Source organism: Dicentrarchus labrax, unplaced genomic scaffold (assembly GCF_905237075.1).
Source record: "Dicentrarchus labrax unplaced genomic scaffold, dlabrax2021, whole genome shotgun sequence".
NCBI lineage: Eukaryota > Metazoa > Chordata > Actinopteri > Moronidae > Dicentrarchus > Dicentrarchus labrax.
The window spans coordinates 26102350-26126116 of record NW_026136705.1 but is presented as its reverse complement, the minus strand read 5'-3'; the positions used below and the strand labels follow the sequence as shown (position 1 = coordinate 26126116).

General features: G+C 38.1%; 1 protein-coding gene across 2 annotated transcripts in view; it reads right to left on the bottom strand.

Moving 5' to 3' along the window:
* LOC127363484 (polypeptide N-acetylgalactosaminyltransferase 10) overlaps nucleotides 1-23767 on the bottom strand; it is a 329736-nt gene that overhangs the window by 295576 nt on the left and 10393 nt on the right. Inside the window, exons 2-4 of one of the 2 annotated variants that reach the window (XR_007884870.1) lie at nucleotides 17494-17596; nucleotides 14009-14147; nucleotides 10535-10701 (exon numbers count right to left, since the gene is read on the bottom strand). The exons of the other annotated variant lie outside the window; for it this stretch is intronic. The gene's annotated coding sequence lies outside the window, so the exon portion shown is untranslated. The remainder of the gene's footprint in view (nucleotides 1-10534; nucleotides 10702-14008; nucleotides 14148-17493; nucleotides 17597-23767) is intronic. 2 annotated transcript variants of the gene reach the window in all.

Sequence of the window (23767 nt, the reverse complement as noted above, 5' to 3'; positions counted from 1 at the left end):
TCATTGATTACAGCTGGGTTTATCCTACTATTCCATGTCAAAATGGTTACTGTCAAAAAGGTATGTTACTTTTGTTTCACTACAGTCCAGTTAAGTGGGACATTCCTATACTGCATACAAGTTTTAGGGAGGAGTTAGTTTGGATATTGGGGTGTTAAAAGAACTGGACTGATAACCGGGCCGAAGGGCTCACGTTCTTTCCCATGTGTTTGGTTTAGGCTACTAAAGCACTTAATATATCATGCTTATAGTCATGTTGGACAATATTTACCAATTTTAAATATAATCATGAAAACCATAATCATACTTTAGTTTCATTAAAAAGTCAAGCAAAATCTTAATTGGATCATGTTGGAAATTTTAGCTGCAGCCAGTTGCACCGCAGTGGTTCTGTAGTGTTCCTTTCTGTTCTTGTCTTATCTCTGCTGTTTCTGCATGCAAATAAGTGTACATAACTAGCAATTGTTAAATATGTTCGAATGCGCCCATTAGTGCACTGATTATCTTTGTATGTCAACCTTCATGAGTGAGTTAGTGTGAGTTTATTTGGATCGTATAAGTGAACTCCAGTGTTCATTTCATGCATATGATTTTTTTGTAACTAATGTATGTTTAGAATGTGGTTTAATTTAATCTAAATGAATGTATGTTCAGTGTACATATGTACAGTTAATGGTAAAACCTCAGGACAAGTTGCCAGGAGACGATGCTGAAGAAAACAGTTTGCAGATACTTTCAAGATAAAAATGTCTTTGTTATGTTGATCAAAAACAGCAGGTGGCATTTCCTTCACGGAGGACCGCAGCTGTACTCAAAGCAGTCACAATAGATTCTAACAGCAACCCAGTTTCACTGTGGAAAAAAAAGAGGATGAAAACATCTATAGAAAGGTGTGAAACTATAAATCCACTTCTCCTTCCTATTTAGCATGTTCCAAATACTTTCACCAGAATATGAATGTATACAGCTTGTCTCTAGCACAGTAAGCTGTTTACATCTAACTGCATTACAGTGGCAAATGGAAGTATTTGGCCATATACCTAAAACAACTATATGGTATTTAGCTATGTGGCACAGCTTTGAACCAGTGCCAAAAGTAGCATATCCACGTGCTGCAAGGACTGGGAGTCGGTGAGGTTTGACAATATGAGAACTAAGTCCCTGCAGTGACTAAACTGATTCTGGTGGATCTATGAGAGTCAGATTTAGGAGCTTTGTTCTGATCCCAAGAAAGGCTGACATGAAGGAACATATGCATCTCAAGGAGGCACTTGTTGTAACACACACTCTTTCATACAGTGTTCCCTCTCCTCGCCTCCCATGCACTGTTATCGCTCCCTGAAGAAGAAGGCGGTTTTCTGTGCTTTTCTTTTTCTGTACAAGTTAGAACTACTTTCCCTGCTCCGTCTGGCCAGAAATCCGTGAAATGACTTGGGCTTCACCAGCAGAATTCATTGCTCATGCTCATCCACCAATGTTCAGCTGCCATTTACACAGTGTGACCATCTTTACACAGTAAGCTTTGGGTATCACTCTTATTGCCATAATCACATTAGTAGAGTTAGGCAACGCTGACATTATAATTTATTTCCTTTGTTGATATTACGATGATACTGGGGTTAAAATTAGGGTAAGGGTTAACCACTTTTCATGGGCTAACAATTCAGAGGATATTTAATCCAAGTTAAGTGTGAGTGTGAGAGTGGCTGATGGCTACTAAGAAAAAATAATCAAAAGAAGAAGTAGGGCATTGGTCAACTGTGTGATTAGTCAAGGCATTCAGTACTTGCATGACCACAAAAGGTTGCTTTCATTTGTCAGAGTGTGACCAAAACCTGTTAAATTAGCAGGGTAATAAGTTCTACTGTAAAGACATTTTCAATCAGAAGAGATTAAAGAAAAATATTGGCAAATTAAGATTCTAACCATTCTTTTCTGCTGCGGTTTTGCAGGGAATTACTCTATGACATAAGGACAGATCTAGAGGATAACAGCAGACAGTTATGAAGCCAATGAAAAAAGGTTTTTCACTGACTTTAAATACCCCAATTTGCATGTGAGGTGTGACAGCATAATGGGATTTAGATTTATTTTCTTTTCTTTTTTTCCACAGCCACCATTCTGTGATATCAAATCGGAGAATAGTATCTTCATGAAAACATTTTACATAAGGGGCTTTAAATTTAAATTTTTCACAATTTCTAAGGGCTCATATTGTATATAGTGGAGAGGTAAAGGAAGGAGGGAAGAAAAGAGACAAAACAAAGAGATATAAAAGAGCTGTTGTCAGCTCTGATAGCAACACTTTCTCACTGTCTGTAGCTCAGTGTCACGGTTGAGCTGCTGGCTGTATATTAGAACTGCCTGCTAGTCAGATGCGGTAACAGAGTGAGGGTGAGAGAGGCAGAGAGAGCGATAAACAGAGTGGCAGAAACTGAATGGTAGGTCATTCTCCCTTGACATGGTGAACAGGCCTCGGCCGTAACCTGTAATTAAAGATAAATGAAGTGTAAAAACCTAGAGGAAAGAAGACATACAGTGAATGAATGGTTTTATTAGTTAGTCTATAACAAGACTGAAGACCCATGGCATGTAGGAGGGAGAGGGCAGACGCATTACTGCAAAATCTGCAATTTGCCACACGGTTAAAATTGGAAAGAATAAAGAAAATTAAGATGCTCCTTCCCTCCTGATTTTCCGCTGTTATTTGACAACAGGGGGTGATTTCAAGGAAATCTTCGTTTTAGTGGAACACAATGAAATTTAAAAGAAAAAAGCGAGAAACGCACCATTACAATTCTGATAGTACCAAGTAACTGCACTGAGACAATCTGAGGTCCTCATCCAATTAAAAAATGGAAACTGGTTTGCAAATCTAATCACAACCCAGGAAATGAAATGGCACTGATGAAGGTAAATAAGAAGATAAATATGGAACTTGAATGCTTGCACATACTGCTTGATTAGTTGAGTGAAAAAAAAAACCCACAACAGTCTGGATTGAGACTAATGCATTTCTTTGCACACTCTGAACTAAATGGAACTGCTACAATTGAGAACGACAAAGAGCTTGTAAAAGTCCATCAGGCTTACCTAATGTTAGATGCTAAAATCAGATCTTCGACTCACAAGTTTCTGTGTTTAACTGAACTACACAACACTACACTAAAGAACTTGACTACATGTACATTCCACAATGGAAATGAGAAGTTAATTGAAAAAAAAAAAGAATTAATGAGTCAGCCTACTTTTGTAAGCTGATAATTAATTCAGAACATAAATAAACAAAGGTAGGCAGCTGTAATGATTGTAACAAAAACTGTATGGACACCTGCTGGACTGGCACAATCAACAATCAACTGAAGTGTGCAACGCCACTGCTGACGTCAGGACAAATTAATACACTTTTTACAGCAAAGGCTGCTTACTTAATTAGTGAGCTGAATGTTAACCGTCATCTAGTAAGTAAGTTGATAAAAAGATATTAAATATGTAAGCATGAGTCTGATCCAGTCCAGTAGGTGTCACAAATAGCAGGTTTAAAGTCATACAGTATACCAAATGAGTGGGTCAATTATATGTACTTTATATGGTAATCTCAACCAACATTCTCAAACACCAGAATGTCAAACTTTAATCTGTTCTTCTCTCTGCTGCTTTCAGCTGTCATTTCGGTTTGGAATCATTGCAACCCTCCTCTACCCCATTCACCTCTAGTTCATCATATCCAGTGCCGAGGTTGAGCTCACCTGAAGTCCACTTTCTCATCACATCCAGATCTTCAGCGTTCTCTTTATTCATTCATCACCACCACCACCAGTGTCTGGACACCCTAAGGTTTCCTATACTAATCACAGCTTCCCCAACCATTTAAAATATTATGACCTCACGATGGGGACTGATCGCCAAAGACTTTTCACATTTCTCCTCTTCATTGTGCACATATCAATTAAATATATTTGTTCATGCAAAAAATTAAGTCTCTCCTGATTGAAATAGGGTAGGACTTTTTTACAGCAGCTTTCAGTTTGCAAATGGTGTCTTTATCCAACTAAATTCTCAGCTCACGTTTCTGCGTTTCAGTTCAGTGAGTTGGAAAAGGGCTGCAGGTAACAGGCTCTTACTGTGGTTTGTGAAGAGCACACCTCAAACATGTCACTAAGGTAAACAACTTTACATTGCTGTGCTGTGCAGTGGGAAAATGCTCACACCTTGCCAGTGCAGCTCCACTCTTCATGGTAGCTAACCCCCCTACGTCCACTGCTTTTGAGACCCACCACCCTCCCCCCCAAAAATGCCACAGGTGTGAATAGATGGATGGTTCGATGAGTGAAAGGACAAGAGGTTACTCCCACAGCCACTTTTCCCACCATACCTCCAGGGCTCTTGTTGCTATGATACCTCTCTCCACCTGACAAATAGCATTTGTCATCTGCAGCTTGCTGTGAAACAGACGGCAGCTAAACCACAGTCGGCAACTCACGTTTTTTTTTCTTGGCAGGAATTTGGTAAACAACAGTTTTTTGGAATCATCATCTTCTTTTCCTTTTGCATGTGTTACCTTTCATTTTCACATTCTAAATAAAAGGTTTTAAAGGATTTGCCTGGTAATGCTGAACTTGTGAACCTGTCTTGTTACCGTTAGCCAAAACATTGAAGCAGTAGGGGCAGAAGAAGTGATAACGTTGTTCAGATACAGTCAAAGTAGGGTCAGCCCAGTTACAACAAAGACCCCTGAATGCGATCTACAAATGGCCAGATCATGAGGTAAGGGCTAATACAGGAAGTTTTTGCAGTTTTGCAGACATGATCCACACCTCTCTGTGATCTGACGAAGTGTTGTGATCCTCAGAAGACAAGAAAAACATTCTGGTGGAACTAACTGAGCCAAGGGAGGGTTGCCAAGCCTAAAAACTTCCACCTCTAGTGCAAGAATGCAAAGATAAAGGATGGCAAGTCTGGTGGTTCCCCACAGAGGTGGAGCATTATTATGGCAATTTTTGACACTTCTGAGCTTCAACAGAAAGGGAAAGAAAGATGTAGCTCACAAGTTGAGGCATGAAGCATAGATAATCTCTTGAGTCTCAATTGGAGGATGTTATGGGTGAAGGTTGGAATGCTGCATCAAAAACAACAAGGTAGGTAATTTTCTACGATATATAAAACAGAAATGCAACAAACCTTCACATATGACAAGCTGGCAAATTGGCATTTTGGCTTGATAAATTACTTCTACTACAACTTGATTATGGAAAATGTTGATGAGTGATTTTCTGTCAATTGACAATAATCAATTGAACAACTTGTTTCAGGACTAGTAATGAAGCCACACACCGGTTTCTGTTCAAATTTTCAAACATTAGAATTATTCTGTGAATGACATAACTACACATCTTTGAAGATTAGATTTAAAACTAAGAGTAAAATAAATGGGACTGAGAGTTTCATTTTAGCTAAGTATGTACAAACTGCCTCAAACATCCACAGCAGGCTTATGAGGGAGAGAGAAAAAGGCTGATGTGGAGATGCTAACTTTCACCAACACTGGAGGGTTCCTTTAACGACCACATTAATAAAACTGGAGGTCATTTCTATAATTACAACATGTGTAATCTTACACACCTTGAAGGCAAACATCACAATATTAAAAAAAATAAATAAAAATGCCTCATCATGACTGAACTTGCCTCAGGATAACTGTTGCAAGCACTTCTGATGCATAATGAAGTGTTATAAATATAACAGGGCATTAGTATGACTGTAGGCTCTGAAGATGTTAAGCAGAGCAAGGTAACTCAGCGTCAGCAGAACTGACTGGGAGGGTTTCTCTCCATCTGTGTGTGTGTGTGTGTGTGTGTGATATGAAAGGAGGAGTGTCTTTGTCAGTAATGACTCACACACTGATTTAGTTTTGTGAATAAGAATTAGATATTGAGCTGCTTAAGAATCATCATCTCTTATTTCAACTCTCGGTGAAGAGGAAGTCTCCATATAGAGCACCATAGAACAAGATCAAAACGTTGTGTTAGGTACACATTTATGTGTGTGTCCTCATGTAATGTGTGTGGTTACATTTTATCAGTTGTTAAAGTAGAATAATAGCTAAATTAACTAGGACAGCTAGAAAGGAAAACAGACAGGAAAGGGCAATAGAGAGAGAGGCAGGACGACATGCAGCGAAGGGCCATGGGCTGGAATCAAACCTGGGCCACTGCGGTAAGGACTGAGCCTTAGTTCATGGAGCACACACTCTACTCACTCTAAGTGAGCTAGCAGGGCGTACCACCTTGTCTATTTATTTTAACAAAGCACTATGCAGTGTGCCAGGTAGAGTCTACTGACTTCATGAGGACTCGATAGTGTAGGTAAGAAGAACCTTTAAACAACAACAACAAACCATGAACAGAAATTAAATGACTGATTAAAATAAATCTGAAAAGAAAAAGAAATATTAAAATTTAACCAAGGATGGAAGAGAGTCCAGTGTTTGCTAATGAAGAGCCCCCAATTTGTTTGTGGTCTTATGTTTGTACTTCCTATTAATACACATTTCAGAACTGGTACAAAATAAATCTTCCATAACCTGTGTTAGAAGGTCAAGGTCTCATTAACATATTAAACGTGGGTATGTGTTATGGATTGTTCTCTCTGCCTGTGGATTTGTTGTGTTTGACTGATTGCCTTGGTGGTCCCTCGTGGGCTGCCTTAAACAAACTGCACCCCTTAGGTGTTTTCAGTTATTGTGACTTCTGCTCACATTGAAGGTTGGAAAAACTCTGCTGGGATGTAATCTTAGGAAAGTAATTTGTGTTTGAGTATATAAGTATATTGATTAAGACACATTTTGATTATTTTCATGGACTGCGTTGCCACCCTGAAGCCACTACTCCTTAAACTGGAATCTTTAAGGACTGAATCCTAGTCTTTGTTCATGAAAGCAGGGGAACATTGAAGTACACAGGACATATAAATGCAAATACACAGACAGGATTTATTCACACCTGCATATTGCCAACTCATTTCCCATCTTTTTCCACAATCTTACAGGAAATTATTTCTCAGCTTGTTAAATTATTTTTGTGAACCAGAAATTAAGCACCACACTCTAAGTCTGAACCATACTTTATAATTGATCACATTTTTCTCCTCCTCTATAATACACTTGCTCTCCAATTTATTATGCAAGGGTTCAATGCTAAGCATTGTATTCTGCACAGAAACTCTCTGCACATTCCGTCCAACATTGTAACACCAGGATATTCAACCAGAGACCAAAACTGATTGAAGTTCACTTTGTCCTCGTAAGCCTTAATTACAGCACAACTCATTTCGTATCAAAGGACCGTGACTGTTAGAGGGAATGTTAGAGCAGACGGCCTGCAGAGGTTAAATCCCTTCCCTGCAGCTGTATAATGTTCTCCCATCCATCCTGACGACAGAGGGCTCAGACCCATCCCAGGTTGCGGGCTATTTTCACACACCTGAGTTGTTCTTTACTTCTCACCCGCAGGGACGTATGAAGGTAGAGGGGAAGGGATGATAAGGGAAAAGGTAACCCTAACCCTTTGTCTGAATCCTAATATAAAAGTTTACTTAATTTTGAATGTTTTTCAGGAATTGATTATGATTACAAATGTTAAACAAAGTTTAGCTTATAAGGTGAAGTTGATATGTTTATATATCTTTTGTGGCCTATTGATTTTACATGTGTGCAAGACAGCTTTGAGTTCTCTGTGTATGGCTACATGTATAAATGTTTTTTTTATCTTGCAACAAGGCTATCTTGAATTAATGTGATTAGATAATTAGGAGGTCACAGCGTTATTTTCATATGCATTCATTCTTTCAGCAGTACATTCATTCAACTCATCATTTGAAGTCACAAAAAACTCATGTTTATAAATTCTGAGGTTGAATTAACTTGAAATTAATAAAATAATCCACCAAATTCCAATATCATGTTTTCCAGTGCAATTTGCTTTCATGTGCACTTAATAACGTCAGTTCAGTGATTTGTTGACCTTACCATGAACTCCATTCCCTGGCTTCTCTTCAGACTGTTCAGGTAATCAGCTGCTCTGGCTGTTTGGGCTATGGTACACTGCACTGTGGCTAACCACTGCCGCTGTTGCAAGCATAAGCATGTGCATTGCATTATTTAAAAGGACATATTGATTATTTCTGGTAATAAAAGCAATCTTCCAAACTAATCTGTAGACTAAATGTGATTTCCAACACTTTTTGTAACCTCAAAAGCTTTACAAACCTAACATGTACACTACCTGCAGAAATATTTGAAAACAACAATACTTTAACGTTATCTTTTGTTTCCACTCCATTCAATAGCAGCAGTGGGAGGGTTTGGTCTCCGAGCTCTGATGGGTGTTAACCTCTAAATGAGTCTCAGGCAGCAGAACAACTCATTACCTTGGAGACGAGAGGTAAACATATCCTTCAATGAGGGACCGTGACAGAGAGCACTAATTAACAAGGAATTAAACACTTTCTTAAGAGGGGTGGTGAAGGGAGAGTGAGAGAGAAAATAACACACAGACAGGTGTGCACACACACACACACACACACACACACACACACACACACACACACACACACACACACACACACACACACACACACACTAAGCTATGCAACAATAGAATGGAGATGTTTGCTGCAAAGAACTGCTGAAGAGCCAGAGATAAACAAACTTGCACATGCAGAACAGTGAAGACCAGAGCGGTGCACACAGTAGAGAAGTATTTCTCTTTCTTAACATATTATTATACTTTCATCATTCCTGTGCAAATTAGGCAGCCATATTAAAGGGTTAGTTTGGATTTTTTGAAGCTGGGTTGTAGGAGGTACTTATCCATGTATTAACTACAGTAGATCGCAGTTGGCATGTCCCCCGTTTGGAGAAACAGACAGGAGTACCTACAAGCTATAGAATGCACTGCTGTGGACAGGGGCAGCAGCAAGATCTATTTTAGCCACTGAAAATCATGGCCCACCAAAAGAAATCAGCTCAAGTGTGCAATATATTAAGAATGTTTTCACTGCTTTACCTTGGCTTTAGATAGCCCTTTCCAATAGCGCACTGACTATGTTATGATTATAAATTAAAATAAAATGTGTTTCAATCATGCAGGTTAATAAATTTGCTTTTGCTGAAATGTGTTTTGCTGCTGCTGTTGTTAACTACCATGATTGATTTCTTCTGCCTTCGTATTGCAAGTGTCCAGGGTCGGGAGAGGGCGTGAGTAGGAAACGCGCTGCTGCAACTTTGCTGTGTTTTGTCCCCGCGGATGAGTTATTGAGACAGAGGTATTCCACCACCACCCCTGCACTAATTGCTTCCATCCCTGTGGACACACTGGGGCCAAGTACAGCAGTGGATGACCAGGAGGAGGGAAAGCCGGTCATAGCCAGTTAAGAGAAAGAGAGAAAAAGAGAGGATTTTCTTCTTCAGCTCATAAAGGGAGTTATGGGGTTTCAGAGAGATGCAGGGAGAGCAAAGCAGGAATGAAGAATGTCTACTTAGAAGATTAGTTGAAAAATAAATATTGAGTGAATGAATTAAAATAAAGTGCTTGTTTAATAAAATTGGTCATTTCATTTGAAGCTTTACAACTATTTACAACATGAAATACATGATAAGTGGATTAAAAGGGTGTCTACATGTCCTAAAAATTATAATAAATGGTAAAACAAAATAAATAAAATCAATATTTTTGGCTAGCTTTGTCCCAATTGTCAACTGCAGCTGACAAGGTTGCTAGGCAAGAAGACCTTTCTTATGGTACGGTAAGGGAGGAAAAGCTAGTGATGCAGGAAATTCTTCTTGGACCAGATAACAACGCTCAGTTGGGCCTTCACAATCTACACCTTTGTATATAGATAGATATATATATTTTTTTTGTTTGTTTGCGGCTCCTGAATTGCGACATAACTGCAGTGTCTTTTGTGCGGATTGCAAAGGCAATTTTTAAGAACCTACACAATGGTTTAACCTGGTCACTATTTCTAACTACACTCTATGTCCAAGGAAACAGCGGGATGTTGAGACTTCACTAAGAAGCCAAGGACATGATCATCTCACCACACTATCTGTCTGTTTCCTGTCACAGAACTCAGGAATGTGTAACTGTGTAACTGTGTGCAAAAAACAGGGATAAAACCATACTGCTTCTGTGAGTGTGTGACGGTTGCGTTGAGACCATTCATGGATGACTTGAATAAAATCTTACAGAAAGACAAGATCATACTTATTACATTTATTAAACTGAAAATAACTTGATATTTATATGTACATATATTTATTTTTTGTATGCCTTACATTTGGACATAAGAGAGAAAAATACCATCAAAAATATACAACTAAAGCAAAATTAGCCATAAAAAAACTAATTTTGTACCTCATAGAAAAACTTCAACAATAAATTTAATCATAAGTATGGAATCATTAAAGCGATCAAAACTAGAATTTGAATAAAGGAGTGTGTTCTGTTTAGTGATGAGTGGGTGTTCTCGGTACCTTTGTCACTGAAGTCGTCGACCAGGATGACCTCTGCTATGAGCTGTGGAGGAGAGCGGTTGAGAACGCTGTGAACGGTCCTCAGCAACGATGACCAGCCCTCATTGTGGAACGGGATGATGATGCTTGTGTTGGGCAGATTCTCTGCGTACAGCTTCTGTTTACATCTGACAAATACAGAAAGAAATACAGAAATTAACACTTTGTTTAGTGGCCATTTTATTGTTCTGTCCATGTTTTTTCCATCCACCTTATTGAGGGAAGGAAGAAAGCATTCACATCCCTCATCCAGCACCCTTCCTTCTCATTTTACTCACCTCCTCAACAGATCTTGGGTCACTGAGGTGAAATATGGATTCAGTGCTCAAATGGATGTATTTGAGCAGGCTGAAAGACAGCAGTTCAACTCAGCTTGCTGGAATCCACATGCAATCTTCTCTGAAACCACTATTCAATACATTTTCTATCATTTGTTGTTACAGTGAAAATTGTATTTTCTCACCTCTTGGAGAAAAAGGGAGAAAATAAGAAAACAAAAGAAATATAAAACAATTTCAAAGACCCCGTTACATTCCATACATACACTACAATTATTTGTTCATATTGTCTCCTGGTGTATTGCACAGGACAGAATAATACACACACCACACAGATGATCACATTCTTGAAAAAAATTGTGAAGAGAGCAAACGGTAAATGTTAATGTGTAAAACTGCATGAGACCAATTATCTGTCAAAAAAAATCAATTAATTAAAGCAGTTGTGTCATTGGCTGCCTTGCCATGATCTGAGGCCCTTTTGGTATATGCACTATCCTTAATGTTTATAAATAATAATAATAATAAATAAGAATAAAGTGATTGTTCAGTGGCTGGATTATTTTACAGAGGTACAGGTCCTTGGTTTTAACCAACTGCAAAATTTGTTGTGACATCCAGGCACACATATCAGCTAAGCAGCTCTGTAGTGTGGCCAGCTTGTTGAACTCTGAGGGTTTAATGGAGAGAACTGTTTGTAATCTGTATGACAGCAGAATGAGATGTGATGAATGATATAACCTAATGGCAGCATATACAGTGAAAACACAACTGGTCTAAGAATTTATCCTTGAGGTATGCCACAATTCTTATTCAAGAGGTTATTTTTAGGTTTTTGAACAAACGACTGGTGTCGTAATTTTTTTTATCAGGTACAGCTTTAATTGCATTATTTGCAAAACATACAGATGTTATCATCTACCAACATGTGTTCCGATGACAGGTTACAGCGATCACCTTGTACATGATCATCACAGCAAGGAGCAAGACCCTTGCAGAGAAGCTTATCATGGAAGGAAAGTTATGTTCCCTCACTGATAGATAGATAGAGAGAGAGAGAGGAAGAGAGAGAGAGATAGTGTAGTGAACTGTGTAAGTCGATCAATGTCCATGTTGAACATCAGCCTCTGTGTTATTCATTCAAATATGAACGCTGGGAGACAGGCAGGCAACGTGATCGACAGGTAGTCGGCTGCTGACTCTTAACAAACCCTGACCAATTCCACAGGGGATGGAGGTGGATGTGTGCGTGTGTGTGTGTGTGTGTGTGTGTGTGTGTGTGTGTGTGTGTGTGTGTGTGTGTGTGTGTGTGTGCTTCAATTAAATCTTGTCAGTGTGCATAAATCGAATGTGTCAGTAGCAGGGATGGGACTGGTTGTCTCTGAGGCACAGACAACATGCCAATCACCAAGAGGCAAACGCTGCCACTGGTCAGGGGGAGAGCAGGCGTGTCATCTGATTGGTCACAGGAGGGTGACAGTGTCTAGCTGCCATGGGGGCTACATCAGTATCATATTCATTTAGCATATTTACATGCAAATAATTAATTTACAACCACACTAAAGCAAAACGGTGATCATAGCAGTCATGTGAACGCTTGATGTTTACATAAACACTTGATGTTTACATTACAGCATACATATTCATATTTACATAACATATTAATATGTTTTGTCTTGTCTTGCTTGATTCTCCAGTCAATGGTCACCAAATCAAACATGCTAATATGAGTAATTTATTCTGTATTTCAGTTTGGAGGGTTTTAACAATGCACAACAGCATATCCATCCATCATTGTACAACTACATCTGCATTATAGCCTATATTTGGTTGAGTTGTGTACTTAATTTATTTAAGTATTTCCAACAATGTTCAAAACCAGAGAAATACGTAATGTTATTCAAAGTAACTATTCGATTTGTTTGGTTGCCTGTCAATGGTGCCTTATTCCCTGTGCCTTAGTTGCTATGATTTCTGGGAAGGCATAGGAAATACCAGATAACATGGAAAAGAGTGAGGTAGGCAGTCAACAAACTAGCTATCCACTGTACTCTTTGTATTGCATACAGTAGCTGTATGGGTAGTCGACTTATCTAATGGTAAGTTAGCAAGTTAACGTTGGGTTAGCTAACATTACTTGCAGCTATTTCATTAGAATTAAATGGCATAACCTGATTGGTTTATACCTGAGTCATGTTTGGTAGATTTTCATCTGCAATGGTGGTTGTTTCACACTGAAGATAACGCTGCTTCATGATATCATAATACGTCTTTTTTTTATTGTTTTGATTGAGAAACTCACATAAATTCTATTTTTAAAATGTTTTTAGGTGTTGCATTTATTCTAAAGTATCTGTCAGCAGAGACAAGTCATGGCAAGAGTTATGTAAGGTCAAGGGAGACCTGCTTTTATAAACACTGATAAAAGGAATCAGTGCTCCTGGGGAAACTGACAGAGAGGAAGCGCTCAAAGCTGCTTTCCACATGAAAGAGAAGGGAAGGTCAAGAGTCAGAGAAAAGTTCTTGTCCGGCTAAAGAAAGGTGTGATTAAAGGCCTTCCACAATGCTTTTCTGAAATTGGAAGGGAGCACACGGGTCATAAGACTCTGCACAGGTTCTGGTTTCATAGAGAGAAATTCAAAAACTTTTAAAAAAGGATTTTGAAGTTGTTGCTATGTTTGTTTTTTTTCCTGATGCAGCAGCAGTAATATTTGACACATACTGCACCAAACATTCTCTCCGCAGCCTGCTGTTTCCATAAAGATGAATACACAGGCTTTCAGAAACTTAATAACTTTTTACTGAATGAAGTCACAATATTTACTTTCACTTTACTTTTTTGATGCACTATATCAAGTAATCTAAACACAACCCAAACACAACCACAAGATCAGGTTTAATCATAACCGTGATTCTAACTATTATACAATTAATTTCAGGGATTAAAAGGGTTCAAAAGATTGAAGATACTCTCAGTACATTCGTACTACAAGAACAACATTTTAACTGATTAATTACACCAGCAACCCAATGCATTCAATGTTGGCTGGGTCCAGCAAATTAAGTCTCAGACTTTGTTTAATAAGTGGTTCACACATTTACCTGAAGGTACAAACACATACACATACACACACCAGCACACACATACGGGACTCACTTTGCATGGCGGATGTCGGGGAGGGAGCGGTTGAGGGAGATCCGGTCGCTGATGTAAATGTTGAAGCCATTCTCCCTGTAGGCCTGGTCGACCCGGTCATTTTCTGTGAGAGGGAATGGCTTCCCCTGTTCACCATTACCTGCATCAAACACACACATACAGGCCCATGAAAAATACTCCCCTCCAGTGCTAGTATCTGGACATGATTCCTACATGAATAAATACTAATTTCTTCATCTCTTTTCTCTATCTCCATATTTTCTCTTTCTTTATCTGCTCAACAAGCAACTGTTTTACAACTTTGTATTATATATTATTGATAATGTGTGTTTACTCCCCCAACTGTGGCCCCCAAGTGGCCAAAGAATTAGTAACTGCTGGTTGAGAAAAAAAACAGAAGCTTCAAAAAACGCAATCAGAATGAAAATGACCAAGTTTGTGCAACAATGTATTTTAGGAAATACTAATTAATTTGTAATATTTCTTTATGATACTCCATCTGTGTAAAGATGACAGAAACAAATACAGTATGACAAATGCTGGATTGAGAGGTATAAATACAATGACTACAATGTTGGCTGCCCTTAACTGTATATGTTGTGTTCTGTACATTGTATACTGTATATGTTTCCAATTTCATTTTCCTAACATTAAAATCTACTTCTGTTTTACAGGATATACAGGGAGTGTTTGCTCAGAATCATGTGCAGTGGGCTTATGATTTATAACTAAACCAAAACTGCATATTTAAGTAATAAAAAAAGTAATAAAATATGAATATTGTACAGATAATTTAGTTGTATATAATTTATCTTAAAAGCAAAGATCATTATTTGCCCATGACCTCAGATCTGGTATTTTACCATTGTTTAAAATGGAGAGTGCGTCAGTCTGGGGGAAGAAGAGTGGATTTGTTCAATGTGCTATGTGACTGATAGAGAAAATGAGTTCCATTTTATTTTCTATTGCTATTTTTACTGGGAACTGTGCTCAAAGATTGAGTTGGCTGTTCACACATAAAACATTTAGAATAGCTAAAGCCTGGGAGATGAGGAAAAAGAGCTCTTTATTAGGATAGAACTGTAGGAATGTACCAGTTATTTTTAGTGTACAGTTTATTTCATATTTCAAATAGGTGATTTGAAAGAATAAGTGCTTTATAATGTGGTGATCTGTTTTTTATTTTTTATTTTTATTGATTGTTTATTTGTTCTGATCTTTGTATATCCATTAGTAAAAGTTTCTTGTATTCCAATGTGGGATTGACCAGATGTTTGACATGCAACAAAAGTAAGTAAGTAAGTAAGTAAGTAACTAACTAACTAACTAACTAACTAACTAACTAACTAACTAAATAGGCATAGCACTTGCTACATGCATGACATGTACACACAAGTAGGTACGTAATCACCCGCTAATAACCCTTTTCCACACACAAACATTGTAAAAACTGAGCTCATTTCAGGAGTGCATCAAATTACACTGTGCTTCATGTTTCGTTAGCCACTCATCAATGCACTCCACACAAACACACAAAGACGCTTGCATGGAAGCTGATCTATAGTCAGAGGAGAGCATCAAATTAAAGTGAGCTGCCTTGTTCCATTAGGCAGAAACGATCCGTCTATATTCCTGAAGGTAATAACTGGAAAATAACTCCTTGCTTTAATGGCTCATTTCAGAGATAAACTCTTCTACTTAATGTTGTACTTTTCCCTGCATAATATATATATATATATATAACATAACATATATATCATGTTTTCTAGTCATCTTCAGGCAGATCTGAACCCGATCTGACATGTGTATTCCCTCACTGAAAACACAAATGTCTTAACTGCTGGAACTCTCTTATTTTGCGGGGGTAACATGTACTGGGTATTTCTTCAAAGTTTGAGGATCTCCATAATACTGAAACATTAAAACACAAGCCATGAACCAAGGTCATACTACACATTTCTCAGCAGGCTAACACTGGCACATTTAAAGAAAAACTGAGTAATGTGTCTTGTCTTTCTGAATAAATACATTAAATTAAAGTTCTGTAAGTGTGTATTTACATTATAAAAGTGACAAAATAGAGAAAATATATATTTTTTATTGTACATAAGCACTATTGTTCCACAATGCGAAGCACAGGAAACAAAGGCTCTATTCACAGGCATATTTAAATTAGTTGGAGGTGGTGGTGGGAGAAGGCTCTATAAAAAACAAAATAATTGAATCTTTAGAAAGACATTTAGATGTCTCTTTGTAAAAGTTTAATTGGCACTGACATTTCAAAGTTCCAGTTTGATTTATGTCCAACAGCGCAGGTAAAATAAAATGAAACACAGCTAGAGAGTTGCAGTGGGGGGTGTAGCTAGTTCCGAGAGTATTTTTTTCCCCACTGTCCTGCATAATTTAATAGTAGTTTATGGCCACCCTTATATCAACGTAGTTTCCAAGAAATAATGTTTTATTTCTCTCAATTTGGCATGGCGAATGGCTCTAAATATTACAACACCCATGGGCCTAAGCCACTGTTGCTATGGAGAAAAAAAGTCAGTCAGTGGAGCAACTCAAGACTGTAGCAGATTCAAAGGACATCATTATTGTAGTTGGGAACAAAACTTGCCATCATTGTTGTTAAATTGACCAATAACTAAAAGTAAATTAATTTAAGCTGCAGATTGTATTATCAGTTTTCTCAACAGTGTAGTCTTTAGCTTCCGCCCACCGTCAGCGGAGCATGTAACATAATTTTAATCTCTGTTATTTGACGTTTATTATCCAAATGCACCTTGGGAGATGAAGTTAAGTTCTCACTTTACATTTTTATGTACACAGACTTGTACCTTCAGCTTTTTATCAAAGACAGTTGTAAAGTACTTTATCTTTTCTACTGCATGCAACCAGGAGTCCATGTGCATCCACACTGTGAAAGTGCACCTATCATTGAAATTAATGGGACATATAGCCTCCTTATTGAGCCAGGGGAGTCCAGTAACTCCCCCTCACTTTGGAACTATATAGTCTCTCGATGTGCGTCCTTGCATGGCGCTTAAACAAACCGCAAAACATCGTTTTGTCCACAAAGTCTACTGTATGATCTTTGAGAGTCTCAAACCCTCACAAATCCAGCTCATTTGCCACTTAAATACCCCCTAATACCATATAAAAGCTTGTTAAATCTGTTACATTTGTAACAAAAAGGCCAAGGTATGTTTTCCATTCATAGCCTGGGGCTAAATCGATGCTTATTGTAGAAGATTAACTGTGTTTAATAATGAACTCAGAACTGTACTGGCAGAATTGATTAACAGTGCTTCTGAGAGAGAGAAATCCACTTGGAAGGAATTAAGAGACAAAAAAAAAAAGAGTTGAATTAGAGTGCTGTAGTGTGTATGTGTGTGTATGTGTGAGGCTTTATGCTGAAACAGAGCAGACGTTCTCAACAAACATGCCCAAACAAACAGCAGCATCAGCAAAAGGTTTGGACCTACCTGAGCGAGCAGCATCTCTCCTCATTGCCTCATAGTCATGCCAGTCTGTCCGCCGCACACCATCGAGTCCCACCTGGGCAACCTTCCTCATCTGGTTCAACCCCTGCAAGAGCACACAGAAAAAATACAAACCACTAAGACTTCCAGCATGTATTTTCAGCTGCTTAGAGGTTGGGGAAGTATACCAACCACCAAAGTTTAGTCGGATAACACAAAAGCTTCTCATCTCATTTCCTGGAAATTAAGATCATTCTAAAATAGCATGGACTCCATTAATGGAAACTTGATTCATTACCGTATTATGACAGTTTCCTTTTATATCGCAGTTCTGAGATATTTCCTTAAAAATGGACTGATTTCAAACTCTTTGTCTTTGATATTAAACTGTAAAAATACAGGAAGAGACTTGTATTCATATCATCCAGGAAAAGACCTGGATAATATAGACACAATTCAAAAATATAATCTATTCAAGAATTTAATTGGTTCAGGATTCTTTGACACACATTCACACTTGTACAAGAAAAACAGACTTCATATCTATTTCATCTTCCTCTTGGCTGTGAGCCAAAATCTGAAAAAAAATCAGTGTATTATTTTTCTTTCTAAAGTGTGCTGCTGACATGCAGCTGGGGTTTTACACAAAGAAAAAACTGTTTTTTTATTTGTATGACACCTAGCAAATGACATTCAATTTCACTGCTGTTACACACATGCACACACACACTCACCATAAGCTATTATTCTCTACTCAGCATTAAAATGCAAAAGCAGCCATTTATGAAATTCTCTTCACTTTAGAAATGACTTTCAGTGTCTTAAGATATTATAGGATCACTGCACAACGCTAAATTAATTACCTCCATGGGAGGATGCAATTAGTGAAATGTTGTTAATACAAATGACACATCTGACTGCATGGAATACTATTAACCAGGCTGTTAGCTGACACCACAGTACAGTCAAACGAAACACTATGGCGAGAAATGAGAAGTGTGTGTTTATGTGAGTGTCTGTAAAGTGTCTACAGCAGCTGCTTCCAGCTCAAATTAGAAAAATCACAGAATTCAGAAAAAACTACAACACGTTTTAGTAAACTTAACAAATAGATATAAAATAATCTACATTTAAGGATAATAGTCATATTTACTTACCTTTTACCCTTTTTTAAACTAAGACCAACTCAGGTACGTATCAATTACTAGCACTTTGCTATTTTATTCTAATAGGAAATTATACTATACGTGTGCTGTCGGATGTTAGTTAAACTAAGGTTATAAAATATGTTACAATTTTCCAACCGGCTACCGCCAGCGCAACAACTGGCAATTTCCTGAATTTGAGCATGTCAAACTGCAACTAATGCACTGACAATTAAACTTCACAGGGAGAGGAAAATTCTTTTCAAATATGTCATACTTTGTTAATGATTCATTGAGGTCCTTCTGGACAATATGCAGTTATTTCGGTTTTATTGCATCTTTTTTAAATCAAATAGCCATAACCTCCTCTGAAATCAGTGTGTCCCCTGAATAATAATACAAAAAATAATAATAAAAGCTGAATAATAATAAAACTGGACTGAGAATAAATATGCAACCAAATTAAAACAATTAATCTGTGACTGTGATGAAAAGTAGTAGTTACATAGAAAAATTTCATTTTATGATAAATGCTGTTAGCCACAGTTGTGTTCGAGAGGCAACAAGTGGTTAAACTGACAGTTTTGACTGACAGACTGGCTGGATTTGATGCAAAACAAAGCTTAATTACACACAGCCATTTGTTTAGTTAAATTAATTGCGGAAAATCAGCATGCCGATTGTTCAGTACCACCTCTTTTAAAAAGGCTCATTAAAATTGGCTAATTATTCTGATTGATGGTGTTAGTGATGTGGTCAATTATGAATGATTTGTATGTGGAGCTTATTGAACCGGAGCAGCCGCCACTACCACCCTGCAAGCTAAATGAAGGCAGGAATAAAGAGCGTCACATAAATTTATTCAGCATTGATTTGGGTCTGCAAGACGAGTAGCTTTCCTCACAAGATTCAGGCTAAATATTTGTGTTTATAAGGTTGTCACCATTTTATGTTGCATTTTCTGTTTCTGTGCTCTTTTAGTAGTAGCCAGTATAATTGTCTCACATCTTCATCCTCTTTTTGCTTCCTATTCCCTCTTTGTGTGTCACACCAGAACCTGACATGAAGCGAGTGTCCATCTGTGTGTTACCAACTAAAAGGAAGCGACTGTGCCAGCAGATGTAGAGGACCTTGCAGGGAACAAACAGCCAGGGGAATTTAACTCCCAGAAAAGCTGTCGTAATTACTCAACACTAATATGCACAAAATGAGACTGGACACCACATTAACCCAGCATTCTAGTGGAACATCCATTTCCTCCCCACCATACAGGCACATTCATTTTCATTCAATTCATTTCACTCCAATTGAATTCAGTTTAGTTCAGTTTGAATTTACTGTCATTCTGCATCACACCAGTGCACAGCTAAAGTGAGTGCCTTTTCTCTTGGGGTTACAGTAGAAACCAAACTAGAGCTGATGAATAACAGGAAAATGCAGCACAAGAATTCCATACAACAAAATTGAAATACAAGAAATACTGCAGTATATTACATTTTGAACATACTAGAGTACAGGTGTGAGAGTGCAGTGGTGTTTCATATTCTGTTTTGGTGTCAGTCCTTCTGAATTTAAAGGGCTAGGCAAAATTTAACAATCATACAAGAAAATCATACAAGAAGAACATTTATGTGTGGATTCATTTCTACACCCACAGTGAGGCCACAGACATTATTTTTGGTCAACTGCTGTTCATCACTTCTATTTATTGTTGGTAAATAAGAAATAAGGGCATGTGTCCACATAGTGTTTTGTGTGTGTGTTTTTTTTTCCAGTTACTGCAGCTTTAGGTATTACATTAAGATAAATTAAATTCATGAATCGAAACACCTTTCATCGCAGGTTAGAGAATAGATGTTGAGCAAATCAAATTAAAAGCCAACGTCACTGTTTTAGTATCAATTGGGTATTAATTGCAACATAACGTCTATCTCATCTCAGACATACAGAAATTCAGGCAGCCAGTCAATCTATTGTTTAAAGATACAAACAAAGCTTTCCACAAACCTTACCATGATTTGTCTTCTCTCTCACAGTGCCTCACCTGCGGCTACCTCACTAAACAAAACCCCCAAGGTTCCCTGACCCTTCTTCAAACAAATCCAATTCAACTGGCAATGTGGGGTAGGATTTCAAATAAAGGAATGAATCTCCACTCCTGCAGGCCTGTATTGTGTAGTATCAACCACATCACCAATCCCTACATCATAAAAGCTGGATTAAGTGGTATTCACATTGTACAAAAAGAAAAAAAAAACTGTAACAGAGCCATCTTTAATCTGCTCTTTGTGTTGCTTTTTCAGCCTTCCCACTGTGTGCTCTGCTGCTTCCTTCCTAATGGCCATTATCACTGGGACGAGCCTTCATGCTGCCACAAACAAATTTCTGCACTAGGCTCTTTTCTATTCCATCAATATTCAAGGTGCAGCCTAACCTAGCTAATAGGGCATGACAGGAGCTACACCATGAGCCACGCAGCCCATGTTTTATCACCATCAATCATTAATTACAAAGCACTGAGTCAGATAAGTGACAGGCCTCAATGGTAATTCATACTTTATCAAGAAAAACATTCAGCTTACAGCAGAGAGAGACAGAAAAAGACGAAGGGGAAAGTGGTCAATTTCACCTGCATGAGTGATCACTAATTAACTTTCATGTAGGCTTTTAATGGTCTATTCATCTATTCATCTGGTTGCTGCTTGCTAAGTGTCTGTCCCGGGGTGGGGATAAACATTATGAGTTCCACTTTGAAGTGTTTTTTATGGATTTTGGTCTGTGTATGTTAAAAAGAAAGTGATATATTGCCAAAACACACAAAAACAGCTGAGTTTGATTTGTTTCAGCACCACGGACAGAGTCAGAGTTTTTTTCACAACACAATGTCCTCCAGATAGTGATTGTCCAATCACAGGTTAGCAACCGTAAATGGAGCAAAGCCTGCGAGCTAGTTCAGGCAGTCAACTCGAGCTGCACTTCTATACACACGACATGCCTTATTCCATAATCACTAACCAAGCGCACCCTTCCAATCTTCAATATTTAAGCTGCAAAATATCCCAGCTTTCCCTCTGCTTTGCCAATGCCGCTGTTGCCTTGCATCACATCGCTGCTACTCTGTAAGCTATTGACGCCTGCTGCGCTGTAAGCCCCACCACCACCCCAGCATCCACCTGTAGGCTCCGGCTAGAGGTTAAGGTATTTGCGCATCACTCCCCAATATCTCTATGTAAACATATCTGCGGGGAGAGATGAGGTCGGAGCCTAGATGCCAAAATCTAAATATGCTATACTGCTTTAATAAACATTTCAAACATGAGTTGTCTGACTGAACTACACTCGGGGGTTTTGAGGATTATTTCACACAGCTATGCAGCAAGCTAAACACAAACACAAACAGTTGAGTTATGGTCATCACATTTTAATCATTTAATCATTTAGTCCACTCATGAGGCTAACATTAGCTTAATTAGCTAGTTAGCTACAGCCAATACAATTGCCCGATGACAGTTGCCCTTTCAGAGGACAAAATTGCAAACAACTTGCGAAGCCTGCTTTACTTTACTTCGGAGTGAAATTAAAGACTCATTTTGTCAAAAATTACAAAAATGCTGAATGGAGAATACTCAGCACCTTTTATTCTTGACATTTCTGCTAACTGTTTGTGCCATCTCCCACTGGTTTCTGAAAATGTCTTACACGTCTCACCTGACGAGACTTGAAAAGGTCTTCAGCACCTCAAAAACCAATGGAAACCACAATGAATGGAAATGCCATGCAATCCTGACCTCTGAGGTATCACCTTTTCTGAAAAGACTTACCTCATCATGTTTTGTGGCAGCGGCTTTATTCTTCAGTGGATGCATTATGGAACAAGGGAGAAACTTTTCTCCTGAGAAATAAGTGACAGCAAACTCATAACAAAATGCCACTGACCTCTGAGGTCTTAAATTGTCTATTAAAGCATAGCAGAAAACTTTGCTGAGAAAAAGCTAAACCCAAGAGTGGTGGTTAATGTCCAACCTTTAAATGTTTTGTCGTCTCTGTTTGAAAGCACCCTGTAGGTCTTTTCTGAATAAATCTGTGTGGTATTGTTTGTATTGCTCTCTGTATGTTATTTATCATACTGCTATGTATTGCAGGCTGTTATGCTGTATTATTGCAGCTAGAAGCTTTCCCAAGAGTATAACGAAACTGCCAAGTCAACGATTTACAATAAATATTTAAACTAATGATGAGAGTGTTTCTTGGCAGAAACGAGGATTAAATCACAACACTGTACCTGTTTGTGTTTTCAATTGTGAAAGATCAGATGTATGTCTTACTTTACTGTAGAAGCTACTGCTGGCTCTAGCTCGAGAGAATTGTCTAGAAAATGTGAGCTTTGCTTTTCTCTCGGCTACTTGACTTTACACAAACTTGTCTTGTATGAGTCAGGCATAGCATTAATAATGCCGGGATAGGTTTAATGCCCAGTGGGAAAGCATGCAATATGTATGGACCCAATGTACCCACTGTTATTATTAAAGTCTGCAGTACATATACAGTAAATACATTTTTTTATTCACACTAGTGGGATGGCTGTTGGTCTATTGGTCCAACATTGTGAGTGAAAATCTAAAATATATTCAATTTAGTACAGACAATCAGACTACTTTTGTAATTCTCTGATTTTTAATCAAGTATAATTGCAGCTACCATACGTTTTCATACGTGCTTTGGAAGCAAGAATTCTGCAAATTCACCACTAGATACCACTAAGTCCTACACACTGGTCATTTAAGGTAAGAAAACATCATGGTCATGGTTGAGAAAGATGTTGACTGTTGTTTAGAAACAGATCTCCTATCATAAAGTCTGATGTTCTGTTTGCCACATCACTTGAAGATTAACACTTTGGGGAACTTGCTAAAAAAACTGATGCTGTCAGTCTTTTTTTTAACACCCTCTCTCTCTTACCCCAACTGGTCGAGCAGACTGCCTCCCATCGAGCCAGGATCTGCTCAAGGTTTTTTCCTCTTAAAAAGAGGTTTTTCCTCACCATTGTCACCAAGTGCTTTTTCATGGTGGGGATTTTGTGTCTTTGTTAATCATTTTATAAGGAATACAGTCTAGACATGCTCTATTTGAGA